Source organism: Somniosus microcephalus, chromosome 24, assembly GCF_052327205.1.
Source record: "Somniosus microcephalus isolate GS21.2 chromosome 24, FLI_Smic_1.0, whole genome shotgun sequence".
Classification (NCBI taxonomy): Eukaryota; Metazoa; Chordata; class Chondrichthyes; order Squaliformes; family Somniosidae; genus Somniosus; species Somniosus microcephalus.
Genome location: NC_141010.1, coordinates 62,112,713 through 62,138,947, shown reverse-complemented (window position 1 = coordinate 62,138,947; position 26,235 = coordinate 62,112,713). Strand labels below are relative to the sequence as shown.

At 51.1% G+C, this 26,235-nt stretch overlaps 1 protein-coding gene across 1 annotated transcript in view; it reads right to left on the bottom strand.

Annotated features, from left to right (window-relative positions):
- Positions 1-12,084, bottom strand: part of LOC147101509 (parathyroid hormone/parathyroid hormone-related peptide receptor-like) — a 169,855-nt gene extending 157,771 nt beyond the window's left edge. The window contains exon 1 of the mRNA XM_085966659.1: positions 12,001-12,084. The gene's annotated coding sequence lies outside the window, so the exon portion shown is untranslated. The remainder of the gene's footprint in view (positions 1-12,000) is intronic.
- Between the last annotated feature and the right edge of the window lie 14,151 nt (positions 12,085-26,235).

Genomic DNA, 26,235 nt, shown 5'->3' with positions numbered 1-26,235 from the left:
GTGAATGGTCAGTGTGAGTGGACATTGTGAGCACAGTCAGTGTGAGCGGTCAGTGTGAGCAGTCAGTGTGAGCACAGTCAGTGTGAGCGGGCAGTGTGAGCGGGCAGTGTGAGCACAGTCAGTGTGAGCACAGTCAGTGTGAGCACAGTCAGTGTGAGCGGTCAGTGTGAGCAGTCAGTGTGAGCAGTCAGTGTGAGCAGTCAGTGTGAGCACAGTCAGTGTGAGCACAGTAAGTGTGAGCACAGTCAGTGTGAGCGGTCAGTGTGAGCAGTCAGTGTGAGCAGTCAGTGTGAGCACAGTCAGTGTGAGCACAGTCAGTGTGAGCGGGCAGTGTGAGCGGGCAGTGTGAGCGGGCAGTGTGAGCACAGTCAGTGTGAGCACAGTCAGTGTGAGCACAGTCAGTGTGAGCGGTCAGTGTGAGCAGCCAGTGTGAGCAGTCAGTGTGAGCAGTCAGTGTGAGTGGTCAATGTGTATGGTCAGTTTGCGCGGTCAGAGTGAGGGGTCAGTGTGAGCAGTCAGTGTGAGCAGTCAGTGTGAGCACAGTCAGTGTGAGCGGTCAGAGTGAGCAATCAGTGTGGGCAGTCAGTGTGAGCGGTCAGTGTGAGCGGTCAGAGTGATCACAGTCAGTGTGGGCGGTCAGTGTGAGCGGTCAGTGTGAGCGGTCAGTGTGAGTGGTCAGTGTGAGCGCAGTCAGCGTGAGCGGTCAGTGTGAGCAGTCACTGTGAGCGGACAGTATGAACGGTCAGTGTGAACGGTCAGTGTGAACAGTCAGTGTGAGTAGTCAGTGTGAGCAGTCAGTGTGAGAACAGTCAGTGTGAGCGCAGTCAGTGTGAGCGCAGTCAGTGTGAGCGCTGTCAGTGTGAGCGCAGTCAGTGTGAGCGGTCAGTGTTAGTGGGCAGTGTGAGCGGGCAGTGTGAGCACAGTCAGTGTGAGCACTGTCAGTGTGAGCACTGTCAGTGTGAGCGGTCAGTGTGAGCGGTCAGTGTGAGCGGTCAGTGTGTGTGGTCAGTGTGAGCGCAGTCAGCGTGAGCGGTCAGTGTGAGCAGTCACTGTGAGCGGTCAGTATGAACGGTCAGTGTGAGCAGTCAGTGTGAGCAGTCAGTATGAGCGCAGTCAGTGTGAGCGCAGTCAGTGTGAGCGCAGTCAGTGTGAGCGCAGTCAGTGTGAGCGCTGTCAGTGTGAGCGCAGTCAGTGTGAGCGGTCAGTGTTAGTGGGCAGTGTGAGCGGGCAGTGTGAGCACAGTCAGTGAGAGCACTGTCAGTGTGAGCACTGTCAGTGTGAGCGGTCAGTGTGAGCGGTCAGTGTGAGCGGTCAGTGTGAGCGCAGTCAGTGTGAGCGCATTCAGTGTGAGCGGTCAGTGTTAGTGGGCAGTGTGAGCGGGCAGTGTGAGCACAGTCAGTGTGAGCACTGTCAGTGTGAGCACTGTCAGTGTGAGCGGTCAGTGTGAGTGGTCAGTGTGAGCAGTCAGTGTGAGCAGTCAGTGTGAGCAGAGTCAGTGTGAGCTGTCAGTGTGAATGGTCAGTGTGAGCACAGTCAGTGTGAGCAGAGTCAGTGTGAGCAGTCAGTGTGAGCAGTCAGTGTGAGCAGTCAGTGTGAGTAGTCAGTGTGAGCAGTCAGTGTGGGCACAGTCAGTGTGGGCAGTCAGTGTGAGCAGAGTCAGTGTGAGCTGTCAGTGTGAATGGTCAGTGTGAGCACAGTCAGTGTGAGCAGAGTCAATGTGAGCACAGTCAGTGTGAGCAGTCAGTGTGAGCAGTCAGTGTGAGCAGTCAGTGTGAGCAGTCAGTGTGGGAGCAGTCAGTGTGGGAGCAGTCAGTGTGGGCACAGTCAGTGTGGGCAGTCAGTGTGAGCGGTCAGTGTGAGCAGTCAGTGTGAGCACAGTCAGTGTGAGCGGTCAGTGTGAGCAGTCAGTGTGAGCACAGTCAGCGTGAGCAGTCAGCGTGAGCAGTCAGCGTGAGCAGTCAGCGTGAGCAGTCAGCGTGAGCAGTCAGTGTGAGCAGTCAGTGTGAGCACAGTCAGTGTGAGCAATCAGTGTGAGCGGTCAGTGTGAGCGGTCAGTGTGAGCTGTCAGTGTGAGCACAGTCAGTGTGAGTGGTCAGTGTGAGCAGTCAGTGTGAGCGGTCAGTGTGAGTGGTCAGTGTGAGCACAGTCAGTGTGAGTGGTCAGTGTGAGCAGAGTCAGTGTGAGCTGTCAGTGTGAATGGTCAGTGTGAGCACAGTCAGTGTGAGCAGAGTCAATGTGAGCACAGTCAGTGTGAGCAGTCAGTGTAAGCAGTCAGTGTGAGCAGTCAGTGTGAGCAGTCAGTGTGAGCACAGTCAGTGTGAGCAATCAGTGTGAGTGGTCAGTGTGAGCGGTCAGTGTGAGTGGTCAGTGTGAGCACAGTCAGTGTGAGTGGTCAGTGTGAGCAGTCAGTGTGAGTGGTCAGTGTGAGCACAGTCAGTGTGAGTGGTCAGTGTGAGCACAGTCAGTGTGAGTGGTCAGTGTGAGCACAGTCAGTGTGAGTGGTCAGTGTGAGCACAGCCAGTGTGTGCAGTCATATGTTTGGAATTACAGAAACGTGGCTCCAGGGTGGCCAAGGCTGTGAACTCAACATCCAGGGGTATTCAGTATCCAGGAAAGATAGGCAAAAAGGAAAAGGAGGTGGGGTAGCATTGCTGGTTAAAGAGGGGATTAACACAATTGTAAGGAAAGATACTAGCTCTGATGATGTGGAATCTGTATGGGTAGAACTGAGAAATACCAAAGAAAGAAAGCATTAGTGGGAGTGGTGTATAGACCCCCAAACAGTAATGCAGAGGTTGGGGATGGCATTAAAAGGGAAATTAGAGAAGCGTGCAATAAGGGCACAGCAGTCATCATGGGTGACTTTAATCTACATATAGATTGGGCTAACCAAATTAGTAACAATACTGAGGAGGAGGAATTCCTGGAGTGTATACGGGATGGTTTCCTGGACCAATATGTCGAGGAACCAACTAGGGATCAGGCCCTCTTAGACTGGGTATTATGCAATGAGAAAGGATTAATTAGCAATCTTGTTGTGCGAGACCCCTTGGGTCGGAACGATCATAATATGATAGAATTCTTCATTAAGATGGAAAGTGAAGTAGTTGACTCAGAGGCTAAGGTCCTGAATTTAAATAAAGGGAACGATGATGGTATGAGGCGCGAGTTGGGTAGGATTGATTGGGGAATGTCACTCAAAGTGTTGACGGTGGATAGGCAATGGCAAACATTCAAAGATTGCATGGATGAACTACAGAATTTGTTTATCCCAGTTTGGCATAAAAATAAATAAAAAAAGGTGACTCAACCGTGGCTAACAAGGGAAATTGGGGATAACATAAGATCCAAAGAGAGGACATATAAATTGGCCAAAAAAAAGCAGCAAACTTGAGGATTGGGAGCAGTTTTGGATTCAGCAAAGGAGGACAAAGGGATTAATTAAGAAAGGGTAAATAGATTATGAAAGTAAGCTTGCAAGGAACATAAAAACTGACTGTAAAAGCTTTTATAGATATGTGAAGAGAAAAAGATTGGTGAAGTCAAGCGTAGGTCCCTTACAGTCAGAATCAGGGGAATTTATAATGGGGAACAAAGAAATGGCAGACCAATTAAATACATATTTTGGTTCTGTCTTCACGAAGGAAGACACAAATAACCTCCCAGAGATGTCAGGTAATATAGGGACTAATGAGAGGGAGGAACTGAAAGAAATCAGTATTTGTAGGGAAATGGTGTTGGGGAAGTTGACGGGATTGAAGGATGATAAATCCCCAGGGCCTGGTAATCTACATCCTAGGGTACTTAAGGAAGTGGCCCTGGAGATAGTAGATGCATTGCTGGTCATCTTCCAGAACTCGATCGACTCTGGAACAGTACCCATGGATTGGAGGGTAGCTAATGTTACCCCACTATTCAAAAAAGGCAGTAGAGAAAAAGCGGGGAATTACAGACCGGTAAGCCTGACATCGGTAGTGGGGAAAATGCTAGAGTCCATTATAAAAGATGTAATAGCAGAGCACTTGGAGAGCAGTGACGGGATCGGACAAAGTCAACATGGATTTACAAAGGGTAAATCGTGCTTGAGTAATCTACTGGAATTTTTTGAGGGTGTAACTGGTAAAATAGATAAGGGAGGACCAGTGGATGTGGTGTATTTGGGCTTTTAGAAGGCTTTCGATAAGGTCCCGCATAAGAGATTAGCATGCAAAATTAAGGCACATGGGATTGGGGGCAAGGTATTGACTTGGATAGAGAACTGGTTGGCAGATAGAAAGGAAAGAGTTGGAATAAACGGGTCGTTTTCCGAGTGGCAGGCAGTGACTAGTGGGGTACCGCAGGGATCGGTCCGAGGACCCCAGCTGTTCACAATATATATTAATGATCTGGATGAGGGAATTGGATGTAGTATCTCCAAATTTGCAGGCGACACAAAGCTGGATGGGAGGGTATGCTGTGAGGAGGATGTCGTGAAACTCCAGTACGATTTGGACAGGTTGGGTGATTGGGCAGAAACATGGCAAATGCACTATAATGTGGATAAATGTGAGGTTATCCACTTTGGTGGCAAAAACAGGAAGGCAGATTATTATTTGAATGGCAATAGATTGGGAAAAGGGGAAGTGCAAAGAGACCTGGGTGTTCTTGTGCACTAGTCGCTGAAGGTAAGCATGCAGGTGCAGCAGGCGGTTAAGAAGGCAAATGGTGTGTTGGCCTTCGTATCAAGTGGGTTCGAGTACAGGAACAAGGCTGTCTTGCTGCAGTTGTACAGGGCCTTGGTGAGACCGCACCTTGAGTATTGTGTGCAGTTTTGGTCACCTTATGTGAGGAAGGATGTTTGTGCCATGGAAGGAGAACAGCGAAGATTCACCAGGCTGATACCTGGGATGGCAGGAATGACATATGAGGAGAGATTGTGTCGATTGGGCTTGTACTCACTGGAGTTTAGAAGATTGAGCGGGGATCTCATCAAAACCTATAAAATTCTGTCAGGCCTGGACAGACTAGATGCAGGAAGGATGTTCCCGATGGCCGGGGAGTCCAGAAATAGGGGTCATAGTCTAAGGATAAGGGGTAAGCCATTTAGGACTGAGATGAGGAGGAATTTCTTCACCCAGAGAGTGGTGAACCTGTGGAATTATCTGCCACAGAGGGTGGTGGAGGCCAGTTCATTAAATCTATTCAAGAAGGAGTTGGATATATTTCTTAAGGCTAAGGGGATCAAGGGATATGGGGAGAAGGCAGGGACAGGGTACTGAAACTGGATGATCAGCCATGATCTCATTGAATGGCGGAGCAGGTTGGAGGGGCCGAATGGCCTACTCCTGCTCCTATCTTCTATGTTTCTATGTTTCTAGTCAGTGTGAGCATTCAGTGTGAGCGGTCAGTGTGAGCAGTCAGTGTGAGCAGTCAGTGTGAGCAGTCAGTGTGTGCGCAGTCACTGTGAGCGGTCAGTGTGAGCGGTCAGTGTGAGCGGTCAGTGTGAGCGGTCAGTGTGAGCAGTCAGTGTGAGCGGTCAGTGTGAGCACAGTCAGTGTGAGCAGTCAGTGTGAGCAGTCAGTGTGAGCGCAGTCACTGTGAGCGGTCAGTGCGAGCGGTCAGTGCGAGCAGTCAGTGCGAGCAGTCAGTGCGAGCAGTCAGTGCGAGCAGTCAGTGCGAGCAGTCAGTGCGAGCAGTCAGTGTGAGCACAGTCAGTGTCAGTGGTCAGTGTGAGCACAGTCAGTGTGAGCGGTCAGTGTGAGTGGTCAGTGTGAACGGTCAGTGTGAGCACAGTCAGTGTGAGCACAGTCAGTGTGAGTGGTCAGTGTGAGCACAGTAAGTGTGAGTGGTCAGTGTGTGCGGTCAGTGTGAGCAGTCAGTGCGAGCAGTCAATGTGATCACAGTAAGTGTGAGCGGTCAGTGTGAGCGGTCAGTGTGAGCGGTCAGTGTGAGCACAGTCAGTGTGAGCGGTCTGTGTGAGCAGTCAGTGTGAGCAGTCAGTGTGAGCAGTCAGTGTGAGCACAGTCAGTTTGAGCACAGTCAGTGTGAGTGGTCAGTGTGAGCACAGTCAGTGTGAATGGTCAGTGTGAGCACAGTCAGTGTGAGCGGTCAGTGTGAGCAGTCAGTGTGAGCAGTCAGTGTGAGCAGTCAGTGTGAGCACAGTCAGTGTGAGTGGTCAGTGTGAGTGGTCAGTATGAGTGGTCAGTGTGAGTGGTCAGTGTGAGCGGGCAGAGTGAGCGGTCAGTGTGAGCGGTCAGTGTGAGCGGTCAGTGTGAGTGGTCAGTGTGAGCAGTCAGTTTGAGCACAGTCAGTGTGAGTGGTCAGTGTGAGCAGTCTGTGTGAGCACAATCAGTGTGAGCAGTCAGTGTGAGCGGTCAGTGTGAGCAGTCAGTGCGAGCAGTCTGTGTGATCACAGTCAGTATCAGTGGTCAGTGTGAGCACAGTCAGTGTGAGCGGTCAGTGTGAGTGGTCAGTGTGAATGGTCAGTGTGAGCACAGTCAGTGTGAGCGGTCAGTGTGAGCACAGTCAGTGCGAGCAGTCAATGTGATCACAGTAAGTGTGAGCGGTCAGTGTGAGCGGTCAGCGTGAGCGGTCACTGTGAGAGCAGTCAGTGTGAGCGGTCAGTGTGAGCGGTCAGTGTGAGCACAGTCAGTGTGAGTGGTCAGTGTGAGCACAATCAGTGTGAGCAGTCAGTGTGAGCAGTCAGTGTGAGCGCAGTCACTGTGAGCGGTCAGTGTGAGCGGTCAGTGTGAGCGGTCAGTGCGAGCAGTCAGTGCGAGCAGTCAGTGCGAGCAGTCAGTGTGAGCACAGTCAGTGTCAGTGGTCAGTGTGAGCACAGTCAGTGTGAGCGGTCAGTGTGAGTGGTCAGTGTGAACGGTCAGTGTGAGCACAGTCAGTGTGAGCACAGTCAGTGTGAGTGGTCAGTGTGAGCACAGTAAGTGTGAGTGGTCAGTGTGTGCGGTTAGTGTGAGCAGTCAGTGCGAGCAGTCAATGTGATCACAGTAAGTGTGAACGGTCAGTGTGAGCACAGTCAGTGTGAGCACAGTCAGTGTGAGTGGTCAGTGTGAGCACAGTAAGTGTGAGTGGTCAGTGTGTGCGGTTAGTGTGAGCAGTCAGTGCGAGCAGTCAATGTGATCACAGTAAGTGTGAGCGGTCAGTGTGAGCACAGTCAGTGTGAGCGGTCTGTGTGAGCAGTCAGTGTGAGCAGTCAGTGTGAGCAGTCAGTGTGAGCACAGTCAGTTTGAGCACAGTCAGTGTGAGTGGTCAGTGTGAGCACAGTCAGTGTGAATGGTCAGTGTGAGCACAGTCAGTGTGAGCGGTCAGTGTGAGCGGTCAGTGTGAGCAGTCAGTGTGAGCAGTCAGTGTGAGCAGTCAGTGTGAGCAGTCAGTGTGAGCACAGTCAGTGTGAGTGGTCAGTGTGAGTGGTCAGTATGAGTGGTCAGTGTGAGTGGTCAGTGTGAGCGGTCAGAGTGAGCGGTCAGTGTGAGCGGTCAGTGTGAGCGGTCAGTGTGAGCGGTCAGTGTGAGCACTGTCAGTGTGAGTGGTCAGTGTGAGCAGTCAGTTTGAGCACAGTCAGTGTGAGTGGTCAGTGTGAGCAGTCTGTGTGAGCACAATCAGTGTGAGCAGTCAGTGTGAGCGGTCAGTGTGAGCAGTCAGTGCGAGCAGTCTGTGTGATCACAGTCAGTATCAGTGGTCAGTGTGAGCACAGTCAATGTGAGCGGTCAGTGTGAGTGGTCAGTGTGAATGGTCAGTGTGAGCACAGTCAGTGCGAGCAGTCAATGTGATCACAGTAAGTGTGAGCGGTCAGTGTGAGCGGTCAGCGTGAGCGGTCACTGTGAGAGCAGTCAGTGTGAGCGGTCAGTGTGAGCACAGTCAGTGTGAGCACAGTCAGTGTGAGTGGTCAGTGTGAGCACAATCTGTGTGAGCAGTCAGTGTGAGCAGTCAGTGTGAGCGCAGTCACTGTGAGCGGTCAGTGTGAGCGGTCAGTGTGAGCGGTCAGTGTGAGCACAGTCAGTGTGAGCAGTCAGTGTGAGCGCAGTCACTGTGAGCGGTCAGTGTGAGCGGTCAGTGTGACAAGTCAGTGTGAGCAGTCTGTGTGAGCACAGTCAGTGTCAGTGGTCAGTGTGAGCACAGTCAGTGTGAGCGGTCAGTGTGAGCGCAGTCACTGTGAGCGGTCAGTGTGAGCGGTCAGTGTGACAAGTCAGTGCGAGCAGTCTGTGTGAGCACAGTCAGTGTCAGTAGTCAGTGTGAGCACAGTCAGTGTGAGCGGTCAGTGTGAGTGGTCAGTGTGAACGGTCAGTGCGAGCACAGTCAGTGTGAGCACAGTCAGTGTGAGTGGTCAGTGTGACCACAGTAAGTGTGAGTGGTCAGTGTGTGCGGTTAGTGTGAGCAGTCAGTGCGAGCAGTCAATGTGATCACAGTAATGTGAGCGGTCAGTGTGAGCGGTCAGTTTGCGCGGTCAGTGTGAGCAGTCAGTGTGAGCAGTCAGTGTGAGCAGTCAGTGTGAGAACAGTCAGTGTGAGCAGTCAGTGTGAGCGGTCAGTGTGAGCACAGTCAGTGTGAGCGGTCAGTGTGAGCACAATCAGTGTGAACAGTCAGTGTGAGCAGTCAGTGTGAGCAGTCAGTGTGAGCAGTCAGTGTGAGAGCAGTCACTGTGAGCGGTCAGTGTGAGCACAGTAAGTGTGAGTGGTCAGTGCGTGCGGTTAGTGTGAGCAGTCAGTGCGAGCAGTCAATGTGATCACAATAAGTGTGAGCGGTCAGTGTGAGCGGTCAGTGTGAGCGGTCAGTGTGAACACGGTCAGTGTGAACACGGTCAGTGTGAGCAGTCAGTGTGAGCAGTCAGTGTGAGCAGTCAGTGTGAGCAGTCAGTGTGAGCACAGTCAGTGTGAGTGGTCAGTGTGAGCACAGTCAGTGTGAGCACAGTCAGTGTGAATGGTCAGTGTGAGCACAGTCAGTGTGAGTGGTCAGTGTGAGCAGTCAGTGTGAGCAGTCAGTGTGAGCACAGTCAGTGTGAGCACAGTCAGTGTGAGTGGTCAGTGTGTGCGGTCAGTGTGAGCACAGTCAGTGTGAGTGGTCAGTGTGAGCACAGTAAGTGTGAGTGGTCAGTGTGAGCGGTCAGTGTGAGCAGTCAGTGCGAGCAGTCAGTGTGATCACAGTCAGTGTGAGCGGTCTGTTTGCGCTGTCAGTGTGAGCGGTCAGTGTGAGCGGTCAGTGTGAGCGGTCAGTGTGAGCGGTCAGTGTGAGCACAGTGAGTGTGAGCAGTCTGTGTGAGCGGTCAGTGTGAGCGCAGTCAGTGTGAGCGCAGTCAGTGTGAGCGGTCAGTGTGAGCAGTCAGTGTGAGCAGTCAGTGTGAGCAGTCAGTGCGAGCAGTCAGTGTGATCACAGTCAGTGTGAGCGGTCTGTTTGCACTGTCAGTGTGAGCAGTCAGTGTGAGCAGTCAGTGTGAGCAGTCAGTGTGAGCGGTCAGTGTGAGCACAGTGAGTGTGAGCAGTCTGTGTGAGCGGTCAGTGTGAGCGGTCAATGTGAGCGCAGTCAGTGTGAGCGGTCAGTGTGAGCAGTCAGTGTGAGCAGTCAGTGTGAGCAGTCAGTGTGAGCGGTCAGTGTGAGCGGTCAGTGTGAGCGCAGTCTGTGTGAGCGGTCAGTGTGAGCGGTCAATGTGAGCGCAGTCAGTGTGAGCGCAGTCAGTGTGAGCGGTCAGTGTGAGCAGTCAGTGTGAGTGGTCAGTGTGAGCGGTCAGTGTGAGCGGTCAGTGTGAGTGGTCAGTGTGAGTGGTCAGTGTGAGCACAGTCAGTGTGAGCACAGTCAGTGTGAGCGGTCAGTGTGAGCGGTCAGTGTGAGCGGTCAGTGTGAGCGGTCAGTGTGAGCACAGTCAGTGTAAGCACAGTCAGTGTGAGTGGTCAGTGTGAGTGGTCAGTGTGAGTGGTCAGTGTGTGCGGTCAGTGTGAGCACTGTCAATGTGAGTGGTCAGTGTGAGCACAATCAGTGTGAACGGCCAGTGTGAGCGGTCAGTGTGAGCAGTCAGTTTGAGCACAGTCAGTGTGACAGTGTGAGCAGTTTGTTTGAGCGGTCTGTGTGAGCACAATCAGTGTGAGCAGTCAGTGTGAGCGGTCAGTGTGAGCACAGTCAGTGTGAGCGGTCAGTGTGAGCGGTTTGTGTGAGCACTGTCAGTGTGAGCACTGTCAGTGTGAGCGGTCAGTGAGAGCAGTGAATGTGAGCACAGTCAGTTTGAGCAGTCAGTGTGAGCACAGTCAGTGTGAGTGGTCAGTGTGAGCAACAATGTGAGCACAGTCGTTGTGAGCAGTCAGTGTGAGCAGTCAGTGTGAGCCGGCAGTGTGAGCCGGCAGTGTGAGCCGGCAGTGTGAGCCGTCAGTGTGAGCCGGCAGTGTGAGCCGGCAGTGTGAGCGGTCAGGGTGAACGGTCAGTTTGAGCACTGTCAGTGTGAGCAGTCAGTGTGAGCCATCAGTGTGTGAGGTCAGTGTGAGCAGTCAGTGTGAGCACAGTCAGTGTGAGCACAGTCAATGTGAGCAGTCAACGTGAGCACAGTCAATGTAAGCAATCAGTGTGAGCAATGTCAGTGTGAGCGGTCAGTGTGAGCAGTCAGTGTGAGCACAGTCAGTGTGAGCAGTCAGTGTGAGCAGTCAGTGTGAGCAGTCAGTGTGAGCAGTCAGTGTGAGCAGTCAGTCGGAGCACTGTCATTGTGAATGGTCAGTTTGAGCACTGTCAGTGTGAGCGGCCATTGTGAGCACAGCCAGTGTGAGCAGTCAGTGTGAACAGTTAGTGTGAATGGTCAGTGTGAGCACAATTATTGTGAGTGCAGTCAGTGTGAGCGGTCAGTGTGAGCACAGTCAGTGTGAATGGTCAGTGTGAATGGTCAGTGTGAATGGTCAGTGTGAATGGTCAGTGTGAGCAGTCAGTGTGTGCGGTCAGTGTGAGCAGTCAGTGTGAGCCATCAGTGTGTGAGGTCAGTGTGAGCAGTCAGTGTGAGCACAGTCAGTGTGAGCAGTCAGGGTGAGCACAGTCAATGTGAGCACAGTCAGTGTGAGCACAGTCAATGTGAGCAGTCAATGTGAGCACAGTCAATGTAAGCAATCAGTGTGAGCAATGTCAGTGTGAGCGGTCAGTGTGAGCAGTCAGTGTGAGCACAGTCAGTGTGAGCAGTCAGTGTGAGCAGTCAGTCGGAGCACTGTCATTGTGAATGGTCAGTTTGAGCACTGTCAGTGTGAGCGGCCATTGTGAGCACAGCCAGTGTGAGCAGTCAGTGTGAACAGTTAGTGCGAATGGTCAGTGTGAGCACAATTATTGTGAGTGCAGTCAGTGTGAGCGGTCAGTGTGAGCACAGTCAGTGTGAATGGTCAGTGTGAATGGTCAGTGTGAATGGTCAGTGTGAGCAGTCAGTGTGTGCGGTCAGTGTGAGCAGTCAGTGTGAGCACAGTATGTGCGAGCAGTCAGTCTGAGCGGTCAGTGTGAGCACAATCAGTGTGAACAGTCAGTGTGAGCGGTCAGAGTGAGCGGTCAGTGTGAGCACAGTCAGTGTGAGCACAGTCAGTGTGAGCACAGTCAGTGTGAGCACAGTCAGTGTTAGCGGTCAGTGTGATTATAGTCAGTGTGCGCGGTCAGTGCGTGTAGTCAGTGTGAGCGGTCAGTGTGAGCAGTCAGAGTGAGCGGTCAGAGTGAGCGGTCAGAGTGAGCGGTCAGAGTGAGCGGTCAGTGTGAGCACAGTCAATGTGTGCAGTCAGTGTGAGCGGCCAGTGTAAGCAGTCAGTGTGAGCACAGTCAATGTGAGCAGTTAGTGTGAGCACAGACAGTGTGAGCAGGCTCAAGTGTGAGCAGTCAGTGTGAGCAGTCAGTGTGTGCAGTCAGTGTGTGCAGTCAGTGTGTGCAGTCAGTGTGTGCAGTCAGTGTGTGCAGTCAGTGTGAGCAGAGTCAGTGTGAGCAGAGTCAGTGTGAGCAGTCAGTGTGAGCAGTCAGTGTGAACAGTCAGTGTGAGCATCAGTGTGAGCAGACTCGAGTGTGAGCCATTACCTCTGTGGTTAAAATCATAAATGTATTGTGGGCAGGAGACTGCGACGCTGTGGTTGGCCGTCCCCGCGGGCCAGCACACGATGCCATCCCATTCCGGCCTGCAGCTACCTCCTGGAGAAACACAAAGGCCAAGCGATATATGACATATCAGAAATACAAGAAATCAACACGTCGCAGACTGGTAAATGATCGAGCAGAAAGATCAATGAACCCTGGGCGGGAGGGGGAGGAAGCCTCGGACAATGGCCTCAGCCAGGAGTGGAGGAGCAGACAGCACCAGCACTGGCGATTAATGCTGGAAAGGTGCCACCTGGAGCTGCCTCTCGAAAGATCCTTACAACAGTGACTACACTTCAAAAGTACTCCATTGGCTGTAAAGCGCTTTGAGACTTCCGGTCTTCTTCTTCTTCTTAGGCAGTCCCTCGGGACCAAGGATGATTTTCTTCCACACGAAAAATGTGTTCTCAGGTGACTGGTGAGTCCAATGCAGGACCTACAGTCTCTGTCACAGGTGGGGCAGACGGTGGTTGAAGGGGCGGGTGGGTGGGGTGCTTGGGTTGACGTGCGCTCCTTCCGCTGTTTGCACTTGCCTTCCGCTTGCTCCCAGCGAAGAGACTCGAGGTGTTCAGCGCCTTCCCGGATGCTTCTCTTCCACTTTGTGCGGTCTTGGGCCAGGGATTCCCAGGTGTCGGTGGGGATGTTGCACTTTTTCAAGGCGGCTTTGAGGGTGTCCTTGAAGCATTTCCTCTGCCCACCTGGGGCTCTCTTGCCCTGTCGGAGCTCCGAATAGAGCGCTTGTTTTGGGAGTCTCGTATCGTACATGCGGACGATGTGGCCCGTCCATCGGAGCTGATCGAGCGTGGTCAAAGCTTCAATGCTGGGGATGTTGGCCTGAGCGAGAACACTGACATTGGTGCACCTATCCTGCCAATGGATTTGCAGGATCTTGCGGAGGCAGCGTTGGTGGTACCTCTCCAGTGCTTGAGGTGCCTGCTGTACATGGTCCATGTCTCTGAGGCATACAGGAGGGCGGGTATCACTGCTGCTCTGTAGACCATGGCCTAGAAATTCAGTTGTTTGCGCCAGCCGCTAGCGCCTTAGGAGGAGGAGAAGTGGGGTGCTAAGCGGCTGGCGCCCGGGCACGGCGCGATCTGTGCCTCTCGCGAAATTCAGTTAAGATTTAGCGGCGGCGCACAACCTTTGCGCGCGCTCAGCTGCGCGCCAGATCCTGACGTCATTTCATGGTGCAACGCCCTTTGTGCGTCCCGAACCAGAAATTCAGTGGCGCCAGCCTATTGTGCGCCTGGCGCCCCCCGCGACTAGTAGAGGGGAACGGTTCCCAGTCGCTGCGGGGCGCGGGGGGCGCTAATTAAAGGGGACACCTCCTGCAGTATAAATGGCAGCCATTTTGCTCCACTTCTTCTTTGTGAGAGACGGATATTTGGAGAGAGACAAAGGTAGAGAGCTTTCTGGTTTGGCTCAACACTCGCACAGGTACTTGTGGCTTCAGGCCAGAGCTTTGCACTTGTCTTTAACTTCAGTGTCATAGCATTGATTGGAAACATATAATGGGGGCTGCAATAGGTGGAAATGTTGGCTTGCTGCATTGCATTCAAAGGGCTCAGAGACGCTGTGAGAGAGTGTAAGTCATGGCCAGATGGAGAAGGGCCAACAGGCATCGGCAAAGGAGGCCTTACCCACCCAGGGTATACCGCCAGCAGCTCTCATATCTGAACATGTCTGAGGAGCAGTGTGTTCGGAGGCTGCGATTCAGAAGAGAGGTGGTCACTGAGGTCTGCCACCTGCTTCAGAGAGATCTGCAGCCACAGCTGAGGAGCAGGACGTCTCTGTCGGTGGCAGTGAAGGTGATGGTGGCTCTCAACTTCTATGCCACCGGCTCCTTCCAATCCGCTACTGGGGACATTTCCAACATCTCCCAGTTCGTGGTACATTGCTGCATCCGCCAGGTGACCAATGCCCTTTTCAGAAGGAGACGTCAGTTCATCTCCTTCCCCATGACTGTGGACAAGCAGCAAGAGCGTGCAATGGGCTTTGCAACATTAACGGGCTTCCCCATGGTGCAGGGTGCCATTGATTGCATGCATGTGGCTTTGCGGGCACCTCTAGAGAATGCCGAGGATTACCGCAACCGGAAGGGCTACCATTCGTTCAACGTGCAGTTGGTGTGTGACCACAGGCAGCTCATCCTAGCTGTCAATGCCCGCTTTCCAGGCAGCAGCCACGATGCCTTCATCCTGCGCCAGACTTCTGTGGCAGACATGTTCGAGGCCCAGCCTCACCCACGAGGATGGCTTCTCGGGGACAAAGGCTATCCTTTGTGCACCTGGCTGATGACCCCGCTCCGTGCGCCCAGCACCCCTGCTGAAGAGGGATACAATGACAGCCATCAAGCAACCAGGAACATCATTGAGCAAACAATCGGCATGCTGAAGCAACGGTTCTGCTGTCTGGATCATTCCGGGGGAGCCCTACAGTATTCGCCTGAGCGAGTCTCCCATTTCGTTGTCGTGTGCTGCATGCTGCACAACCTGGCTATCCGCAGGACTCAGCCACTGCCAGCAGACATTGGAGGACCACCAGAGGAGGAGGAGGAAGAGGAGGAGGAGGAGCACCAGCACGGGAGGGAGGCAGAAAGTGCAAGGGCGCCCGTCGGTGGCTTATTGCAAGTCGGTTCTAGGCCTCCTCTCAGGGAATGGCTTGTGCCAATGGCAGAAGATGAATGTAGCCACTCCACAAGCCCTCAGCCGATCAAGGCAACCAAGACTTCCAAAAGCAAGCATGGATAGTGCGATTTAAGAATTTTTTTTACTGTGAGACCTCTGTGCCCTTCCCACATGACAAACTAATGGAGAGAAACCCCCCCAAAAAACACAAATACACCAGTCATAGAGTCATAGAGTTATACAGCACAGAAAGAGGCCCTTCGGCCCATCGTGTCTGCGCCGTCCATCAAGCCCTGTCAAATCTAATCCCATTTTCCAGCATTTGGTCCATAGCCTTGTATGCAATGGCATTTCAAGTGCTCATCCAAATGCTTCTTGAATGTTGTGAGGGTTCCTGCCTCTACCACCCTTTCAGGCAGTGAGTTCCAGACTCCAACCACCCTCTGGGTGAAAAAGTTCCTCCTCAAATCCCCTCTAAACCTCCTGCCCCTCACCTTGAATCTATGCCCCCTTGTTATTGACCCCCCTACTAAGGGGAAAAGTTCCTCTTTATCTACCCTATCTATGCCCCTCATCATTTTGTACACCTCAATCAGGTCCCCCCTCAGCCTTCTTTGCTCCAAGGAAAACAACACCAGCCTGTTTAGTCTTTCTTCATAGCTGAGGCGCTCCATCCCAGGTAACATCCTGGTGAATCTTCTCTGCACCCTCTCCAAAGCAATCACATCCTTCCTATAGTGAGGCGACCAGAACTGCACACAGTACTCCAGCTGTGGCCTTACCAGCGTTTTGTACAGCTCCATCATAACCTCCCTGCTCTTATATTCTATGCCTCGGCTAATGAAGGCAGGTATCCCATATGCCTTTTTAACCACCTTATCTACCTGTTCCGCTGCCTTCAGGGATCTATGTACATGTACACCAAGGCCCCTCTGACCCTCTGTACTTCCTAGGGTCCTACCACTCATTGGGCCAGAAATTCGTGAACGGGGCTTGCCGCGCGTGCAAGCCCCGTATATGCACTTACCCGACGCTCCTGCCGATCACCTCCAGGGACGCCTGGAATTGGTGTTTCAAAAAGAAGAATCCCGGGCAGCGTATGACGTCACGCCGCCCAGGAGTGCAGCCAGCGCGAAGCCTGGAGCGTGCAGTGCAAGTGAGACACGCCCCTTAAGGTCTCATTGTAGTAGGACACGCCCCCAATCTCTCCAAGCAGCTGCAGAGGACTTTGCAGTTACACAGCTGCAGGGAAAGTAAGTTATCTGCTATTTTATGAATGTTTTGTGAACTTTTATAAAATTTTAAAAACGTTTACATTATTTTGAAGAATCTGAAGTAGTTTTAAACAGAATTAAAGCAATTTAAAGACTTTTTAAAGCCCTGAAAGAATTTTTTTAATTCCATGTATTTATTTAGCAATGTCGTCGTCATACGTGTCTTCACACTGTTCCCTTTGGGGAACTGTATGAAGTGGTGGAAGGATTTATGGCCATGATTAACGCTCATTCCGTGACCGTAACCATCTTTGAACCAGCCATTAGGGCGGTTAGTCCTATGGCGGGAGGGTTTTACGGGCTCCCACAAGCTATACAAGGAGGGGGGGCCACCCACACCCACGGACGCAAATATCCCACTGGATGTCAACCCAGAATTTAGAGCCGGAGCTCCGACTCCACTTGCCGGGACTGTCTGGAGCGGGGTTCGAAACCCTACCCTGATCTGGCCCAGCGGCGGGGATCCTGCCGCTATGCCAAAGGCCCAATCCGATTAGCAACGTGAAATGGCTGGAATGAGCACAATTCACGGCATTAAAAGAACTCACAATTGAACTGATGATGACCTCAGCAATCTCCTCAAGGAGGTGGAGGCGCAGCGCCTGCTCATCATTGGTAATGAGAAGTCAAAGGCGCCGCAAAAAGGGCAGATGATAGCTTGGTCTTTCAAGTGGCAGCATAGGGTGTTAAGTATGTGTATTGTATTGAACAATTAACACAAAGACTTAAACGTATAACTCAAACAGGTCTTTACTGGTTGGAGGTAGGGACTGCACGTAGGTCTTTACTTCATGCCCACAGGCGGGAACTGAGGGGCGATCAGTACCCACAGTACTATTTATACCCCTATGGCCAGGAGTGGTACTGCGTATCACTACGCCCTACAAGTAGTGCAGTCCTGTCCATAGGTTCAAAGTAGCACACATATTACATACACAACATTCCTCCCTTCCTAGCTTTACAGTCATCTCCCCATTTAACATAACGTAATAACATATATACATATATAACTTCAGGTTTACATAACAGAATAACATAGATACATAGATAACTTCATGTCAAAACAGATCACAGATTCAGTCTCTGCGGAAAACAGTGCACAGATTCAATCTCTGTGGTGTAGTCGGTTCACGTTGCTGGAGTGACTCATTCAATAGTCCTTCCATGGATTTAACAGTTTGAACTTCCGAACTGAATTGGCTCCGTTCGGAGGGACCATGTGTGTGATCTGGTAGAGGTAATAATGGTTCAGATGGGTCATCTTCTGTTTCGACTTTTCCTTTTCTGCTTCTTGGAGACTCTCTGGGCTCCACTGTCAGCTGCCAGCTGCATGCGCAGTTCCTCCTTCTCTTCCTCCTTTTTCCGTAGTAGAGCCACCTTCTCCCGATGTTCCGTAGACTTTCGGTGCTCCTCCATGATTTCTGTATGGTGGGAGTCGAAGTTACAAGTTGGGCAGGACAGGACATAGTAATATTCGGTGTCGTCCTGATCTAGGCCAGCGAGAGGGTCTTCTATTTCCTCCATACCCAGCTGGGCGTTAGCCAGCTTTTGTTCCAAGTCCAGACATCTTTCCTGAAGAGACTTCTTCATGCGTACCTCTTCATCCAGCTTTTTCTGGGCTTTCAGCAAGTCGTTTACTAATGACCTCATTTGAGATTTTACTACTTCAACTTCTTTTGGAGATTGATTGATCGGACTATTCAATCCCTCTACCGGAGCAGCTGTTTCAGCGGTCTGTTGTTCTACGTTGACGTGAGTCAGCGTACTTTTGGCATCCAAGGGCTGCTCTGTTGCAGTCATCTCAGTCTGTGTTGCCACCTCAGCTCTTCCAATAACCTTTGAGAGCTCCGAACCCCTTTCGTTTGAATATTGAAGTTCGTGTTCAAGTTTTTCCCATTTCAGAGTCCTGTCCTTCAGCATATGCAGGAGTTGGCTGACCGTTAACTCCTCTGACATCAGACGTTTTGTGTGCTCCTGCTCCATTTTCTCCATCAGCTGCTTCTGTTGTCTTTCCAGATTCTCCAACTCTATATCAAAGAACTCTTTCGTTGCATTCAACTCTTGCTCAAAACGGCGAAGCATTTGTTCTAATTGCTGTTGTAGTTTGAAATGGAGTTGAGTTCGAGCCCGGTGTCCCTCAGAAATGGGCACATCAGTAGACTTGCCAGACTCAGAATCCACAGTTAAATTATGTTGTTGTTGCTCAGTGGAATTCTGTGCTGAAACTTTGTCTTTTGCACCTGAGTTGGGCTTACCATCATCCGTTCCAGAGTCTGGGCCGACTATCTTCACCGAGTTCTCACTCGTTATTGTTTGTAGGAAATGCCAGTCCATATTCATTTTCCTAATCCACTCCCGTCCTAGTAGTGGAGGACCTCCTTCAGATATCACATATAAGTCCATTATTTGACTGTCTTCGCCCTTGTGGACCACTGCAACCTCTATTTTCCCGATGGGGTACACTCTTTGCCCCGTGTATGTTTTCAATATAATCCCCGTATCCTGTAGGGGAATATGTTGGAATAACTTTCCGTAATCTTTCTTATTTATGACCGTCAATGCCGATCCAGTGTCCAATTCCAGTTTTACTTGGACTCCTTCTATCTGAAGAGTGACCCAAATTGTCTGGAGGTCTGCACCCTTACCAGCGTTGAGTACTCTTAAGCTAGCCAGTTCATTACTGCTAGCGTCTGAATCGGACTCCTGTTCGGTCACCTTGTGTACCTTTGCGTATTTTCCTTGCGGTGACTTCTTGTTGCTGGTCTTCTTCCCTGACCTGCATACTCTAGCTATATGTCCAAGCCTACCACAAGTTCTACATTCTTGGTTTTTAAACCAACACTGGTTCTGATCATGCGTTGTCTTTCCACAACGATAACATTTGCCAGAACTCACACCCAATTTGTGTGCACTGAGCTCCGGTGACCGTAGCTGCATTACTGCCGTGCCTCTCGCTGCGGCTTCGTGTGCTGCTGCCATAGTGACCGCCTTCTCAAGCGTCAGCTCATTCTCCTCGAGCAGTCGCTTTTGTGTATCCTGTTTAAATAAACCACACACAAATTTGTCTCGTAGTGCATCTGTCAGTCCCGTTCCAAACTGGCAATATTTCGCTAATTTACGCAATTCCAGCAAATATTCAGCATTGCTTTCATGCTGTAGCTGCCTTCTGTCGTAAAATTTAAATCGTTCCGCTAGCATCAGCGGCGTGGAGTTTAGATGATCTTTCAGGACAGTAACAATCTCATCGAACGTCTTATCCGCCGGTTCATCTGGTGATAACAGGTGTTTCAATTGCCCGTATGTCTTCGCACCCATTAAATTTAATAATGTTAGAGCTTTATCTTGGTCATGAATTTTATTGGCCTTACAATAATTTTTTACTCTTTCAACATATATGGCCCAATCTTCGAGGTCACTATCAAAGGTGCTAATATTCCCGTGTTTAGGCATTGTAGATTTGCAATTTCTCAGATTTTATTTTCTTTACTTGTTATCAAAGATGGCGGCTTCCCGCTCTTGCCGTCGTCCTCCGCCCACAAAACGGCGGTTTTCCCGCGCTTGGCGGTCTTCACCCGTCCCCCGACGCCGTCTCCCTTCAGCCCCCGAGTGCGGCCCTTATCTTCTGTGCGATCGATAGCCCGCGCTGTGCACCGCGGCTCTCGCACCTTGAGCTTCTGCAGCCGCCGCGCCTTTCAGTCCGAGTGCGGCCCTTATCTTTGGTCCCGATTGCTGGCCCGCGCTGCGCCTCGCACTTGAAGCGGCTCCCGGCCTCTGGCTCACCCGCTCGCGCGGCTCTTGCTCGCTCCCTCCCGGGCTCTGGCTTACCCACGAGGTTATGGAGGCTTCAGGGTCCTAATGCCTGTCGCTTCCAGTCGCTGGAAGCTGTCAGGATTTCTGCTGCCCTTCAGTTTTGAGTGGGGTGTTGAGGATTGAAACCTCTCTTCAACGTCCTGTCTTTGGACGAAGCCGCCGTGGAATAACTGCCGCAGGGTAAGAACCTGACTCTTCGCCAGTGTTAAGTATGTGTATTGTATTGAACAATTAACACAAAGACTTAAACGTATAACTCAAACAGGTCTTTACTGGTTGGAGGTAGGGACTGCACGTAGGTCTTTACTTCATGCCCACAGGCGGGAACTGAGGGGAGATCAGTACCCACAGTACTATTTTTACCCCTATGGCCAGGAGTGGTACTGCGTATCACTACGCCCTACAAGTAGTGCAGTCCTGTCCATAGGTTCAAAGTAGCACACATATTACATACACAACATAGGGCTCCAGTCACGGGGAGGGAAAAGGCGCAGGAAACGTATGGGTGTCACCTTTTGTGTGGAGTGGGCCTTTTGCGTAGCAGTAAGCATCCCCGCCGCTGGGCCAGAAGGAGTAGGGTTTCGAACCCCACTCCAGACAGTCCCGGCAAGTGGAGTCGGAGCTCCAACTATAAATTCTGGGTGGACATCCAGCGGGATACTTGCGTCCGTGGGTGTGGGTGGCCACCACCCCCCCCCCCTCAGATGGGTTGTGGGAGCCCGTAAAACCCTCACGCCATAGGACTAACCACCCTAATGGCTGGTTCAAAGATGGTTACGGTCACGGAATGAGCGTTAATCACAGCCATAAATCCTTCCACCACTTCATACAGTTCCCGAAAGGGAACAGTGTGAGGATATGTACGACGATGACCTCTTGCGCAATGCACCTCCTTGGACCCTCAGTCGCAGATGCGAGGGGGCAAATCGTGCAATTGTTAAATTTTTCATTTTTTTTTACATGTAAAATGTTGGCCCAGTAATTCCCTTCCAAATGCGCGAGTACGGTCGGGGTACTTACGCGTCTGGCCGGAGGAAATGCCGGGGAAAACCGGCATTTCCTGTCCTCTGAACGAAGGGGTTCAGAGGCAAAACGCGTGCGCAGTAAAATTCACCGCTTTCATTCATGATTTCAGTGAGGTCAAGTCCTTACAACTTACACATGAAAAAAGCATGGGTACAGTTGCTCCAGAGGCTGCGGAGGAAGATATTTCTTATCGTGGAGCTTCTGAAAGTATGTATGTCTGTATATATTCCTTTGCGTGTTATGTATATATTCCTTTACTTATGTGTATGAATGTATTATTTAATGATGACTTTCAGAGAAAGTAACTTATTGGAAAATCATAATTAAAAACATACATTCATACACATTAGTAAAGGAATATAAAACATACATACATATACGTAAAGGAATATATGCGGACATACATACATAATTACTTATTACTGATGAAAAGTTTCTTTCTTAAAAGTGCTGGAAATGTTACATTACTCATTTTAGAACACTCATTTTCACATTCCATTCACACAGCCACAATTGCTCCTTCTACCTACCGTTCTGAAAACCCGTTTAAAAAAAAAAATTTAAACTTTAAAACTTACTTAAAATTTCTTAAAATAACTTCCCTCCCTTTCCCAAACAAAAATATTGCCTTTCAGAAGCTCCACGATAAAATATATCTTCCTCTGCAGCCTTGGAACAACTTTACACCTGCTTTTTTCAAGTGTAACTTGTAAGGACTTACCCTCACTGAATCCATGAATGAAATCTACGAAGTTCACTGCGCAAGCGCTGCCTGTGCAGTCGCACGCGCTGTGCCTATGAACCCCTTCGTTCCGAGGTCTGGAAATGCCGGCGTTCCCCGCATGCGCTGGTCATGCTGAACGCCAGCATTTCCAACGGCCAGATGCGTGAGTACCCCAACCGTACTCACGCCTTTGGTCACGAATTTCTGGCCCATTGTGTATTCCCTTGCCTTATTTGTCCGTCCAAAATGCATCACCTCGCACTTTTCAGGGTTAAATTCCATTTGCCACTTTTCCGCCCATCTGACCAACCCAGTTATATCGTCCTGTAGCCTGAGGCTTTCCTCCTCGCAATTTACCACCCCACCAATTTTCGTGTCATCTGCGAACTTACTGATCATACCTTTTACATTCTCATCCAAATCATTTATGTAGATCACAAACAGCAAGGGACCCAGCACCGATCCCTGAGGTACCCCACTGGACACAGGCTTCCAGTCACAAAAGCAACCTTCGACCATCACCCTCTGCCTCCTGCCACTCAGCCAGTTTAGCATCCAACGTGCCAAGGCACCCTGGATCCCATGGGCTCTTACCTTCTTGACCAGTCTCCTATGCGGGACTTTGTCAAAAGCCTTACTGAAGCCCATGTATACCACATCCACAGCATTTCCCTCATCCACACACCTAGTCACCCCCTCGAAAAATTCAATCAGATTGGTCAGACATGATTTACCCTTGACAAAGCCATGCTGACTATCCCCGATTAATCCTTGCCTCTCCAAGTGGAGACTAATTTTGTCCCTCAGAATTTTTTCCAATAATTTCCCTACCACAGATGTTAGGCTCACTGGCCTGTAATTCCCTGGTTTATCCCTGCTACCCTTCTTGAATAATGGTACTACGTTAGCTGTTCTCCAGTCCTCTGGTACATCCCCTGTGGCCAGAGAGGTTCTGAAAATTTGTGTCAGAACCCCTGCAATCTCCTCCTTTGCCTCACACAGCAGCCTGGGATACATCTCGTCCAGGCCTGGGGATTTATCCACTTTTTGGCCTGCTAAAACCGCTAGCACCTCCTCCCTCTCGATGCTAATATGTTCAAGTATATCACAGTTCCCTTGCCCGATTTCTATGTCTACATCGTCTTCCTCCATAGTGAACACAGATGCAAAAAATTCATTTAAAACCCCGCCTACATCATCTGGCTCTACACACAGATTGCCACTTTGGTCCCTAATGGGCCCTACCCTTTCCCTAGTTATCCTCTTGCCCTTAATATACTTATAAAACATCTTAGGATTTTTCTTTATTTTGCTCGCCAGTGTTATTTCATGGCCCCTCCTCGCTCTTCTAATTTCTTTTTTAAGTATGCCCCTGCACTTTTTATACTCCTCTAGGGCTTCCTCCGTCTTTAGTCTTTTGTAACTGCCAAAAGCCCCCCTTTTTTTCCTAATGCATTTTTGTATATCCCTTGTCATCCAAGGTTCCCTTTGCTTGTTGGTCTCACCCTTGACCTTTACGGGAACATGTTGGCGTTGTACTCTCTCTATTTCCCTTCTGAAAGTCTCCCACTGCTTTGATGTGGATTTTCCTATAAGTAGCTGCTCCCAGTCCACTTTGGCCAGATCCTGCCTTATCATACTAAAATCGGCCTTCCCCCAATTTAGAACCCTTATTTCCAGGCTGTCTTTTTCTTTTTCCATGACCACCTTAAATCTCACCGAATTATGGTCACTGTCGCCAAAATGCTCTCCTACTGACATTTCCACCACTTGCCCGGCTACATTCCCTAGAATTAGGTCTAGTACCGCCCCCTCTCTTGTAGGACTTTCTACATGTTGGCTCAAAAAGCTCTCCTGGATGCACTTTAAGAATTCTGCACCCTCTAAGCCTTTCACACTCTGACTATCCCAATTAATATTGGGGAAGTTGAAATCCCCCACTATTATTACCCTATTATTTTCGCACTTCTCTGAGATTTGCCTGCATATCTGTTCCTCTATCTCCCCCCTGACTGTTTGGGGGCCTATAGTACACTCCCAGCAAAGTGCTTGCCCCCTTTTTGTTTTTAAGTTCTACCCATATGGCCTCATTAGAGGAACCCGCTAATATATCATCCCTCCTTACAGCAGTAATTGACTCCTTAATTAACATTGCAACACCCCCTCCCCTTTTACAACCCCCTCTGTCTCGCCTGAAGATTCTATACCCCGGAATATTGAGCTGCCAGTCCTGACCCTCCCTCAACCATGTCTCTGCGATAGCAACAATATCGTACTCCCATGTGTTCAACAACAACTTCAGTTCATCCACCTTATTTGCAAGACTCCTTGCATTAAAATAAATGCCTTCCAGCCTTGCCATATTCCCTTTTGCCTTCACATATTTGCTCTGCCTTCCCAGCTGACTTGTTTTTTCCTCCGTATTTGGCTGTAAATCACCCCCTACTATAGCTCCACTCTGTATCCCATTCCCCTGCCAAGTTAGTTTAAACCCCCCCCAACAGTGCTAGCAAACCTCCCCGCAAGGATATTGGTCCCCCTCTGGTTCAGGTGTAAACCGTCCGACTTGTACAAGTCCCACCTTTCCCAGAAGCAGACCCAGTGATCCAGGAAACTAAAGCCCTCTCTCCTGCACCATCCCTTTAGCCACGCATTCATCTGTTCTATCTTCCTATTCCTATACTCACTAGCACGTGGCACCGGGAGTAATCCAGAGATTACAACCAGTCTCGGCCTTTATATATAAAACAAATACACCAGTCTCGGCCTTTATATATAAAACAAATATACCAGTCTCGGCCTTTATATATAAAACAAATATACCAGTCTCGGCCTTTATATATAAAACAAATATACCAGTCTCGGCCTTTATATATAAAACAAATATACCAGTCTCGGCCTCTATATATAAAACAGCACATTTGGCCACACCTTCTACTTTTTCCCCTGCGAGGGTGATCCGTCTCGCTTCCGTGACTGGCCCCTACCCTCCCTGCAGCTCCTCCTCAATGGGATCCCAGTGGCTGCAACAAGGCTGGGGGAAGGCTGCTGAGGGTCAGATGGTGAGACAGCAGATGCCCTTGGGGGTCGGCCTGGACCAGCTCTGGGCCTGGAGGGGCCGGCTGCTGACTGCTCCAACTCTGCTTGGGCGGCAGCAGTCTGTCCTACGGCTGGTGGCAGCTGCAGTGGAGGAGTGACAGTTTTGGCTGCAGGAATGCTGCCAACCTGACAGAGCACAGGCACTCCCTGGTTGGCTGATACACTGGCACTCGCACGGGCCAGCACTGCAGCATGCGCAGCAATCTGCTGAAGCACAGAATGCTGGGCTGCTGCGGCGTGGCGAGTGCCCCGGCGATGCCTGGCCGATCCAGCGAGGGTGGCAGCAGTTAGTGCCCGTGTGGCCCTGGTCTGTGTCTGCATGACACCAGCCAGTGAATGCACGGCACGACTGAGCACTTGGCTAGAAGCTGCCTGTGATGCAGCGAAGTCCTGCTGACTCCTGACCTGTGCTGCACTGAATTGTTGCAGACTCCTGGCCTGTGCTGCCCCGAATTCCTGCACACTCCTTGCCAGTGACTCTATGGAGTCAGGCATCCTTGCCACTGCAGCCATGAGCTCAGTGTGCCTGCGCTCAGCCTGGGCGCCCATTTCCGCTAGGAGCCGCACCTCCTCTGCGCTCACCGTAGCAGGACTGGAGGCCGCACTCACCCTCCGGGGAGAAGGCCGCCGAGCTTCCCCACCCCTCCTGCGTTGCTGCAGCCCGCTGGGCACCGGAGCTTCACTCTCCTCTGACCCTTCCCCCCTGTTCCCCTCCAGGGAAGACGTGTCACCATCATGGCCATGGGCTGCCTCGGCTGAGGGTATCCCTGATGGGCCGGCTTCCTCTTCCTCCTCCTCTATGTCTGACTCCGACACAGTGCCAGCTTGAGGGGCCGCCTCCTCACCTGGCGATTCACCATCTGAAAGCAGGGAGGCACAAGAGTTGCTTTAGAGTGAGGACAGGGCGGCAGCGAGGGAGGCATGAGTGCTGCTATGCACTGCATTGGTTCGAGAGTGGCAAAGGATGCTGGTGTGAGGCGCAAGTGGAAAGAGAGAGGTCAAAAAGGTGATGACCTTACCATTGGTGCCCAGAACAGGGTCGGCATCTCCAGTGGCGGCGGGGCCAATCAGCCGGCCTGCCATGATCCGCTCCACTCGCTGCTCTAGGTCGCTGAGCTGTTTCAGGTCAGGACGGCCTCACCCGGTCTGTCGCTGCTGTCTTCTGTTATGCGCCAGCTTGCCCTGCAAAAGAAAGAACGGCCTCTTAGTACAGTGTCAAGCCCTGATCTTGCCTGTACTGCCTCCCATGGTCGAATAGCCCTGACAGTGTGAAGCCCTGATCTTGCCTGCACTGCCTCCCATGGTGGAATAGCCCTGACAGTGTGAAGCCCTGATCTTGCCTGCACTGCCTCTCATGGTCGATTAGCCCTGACAGTGTCAAGCCCTGATCTTGCCTGCACTGCCTCCCATGGTCGAATAGCCCTGACAGTGTATAAAGTCCTGAATGTGCAAGTGCTTTTCATGACAGTCCCACAGCTGCTGGATGAAGGCTGGGCATTAGGGCTTTCAGGTCCCTTTGGCCATAAAGTGAGGTGCACATGCAGGGATGAGGAGGATACTGGAAAGGGTACTCACCCTGACAACCCGAGTGAGGTCGTTGAATTTTTTCCGGCATTGG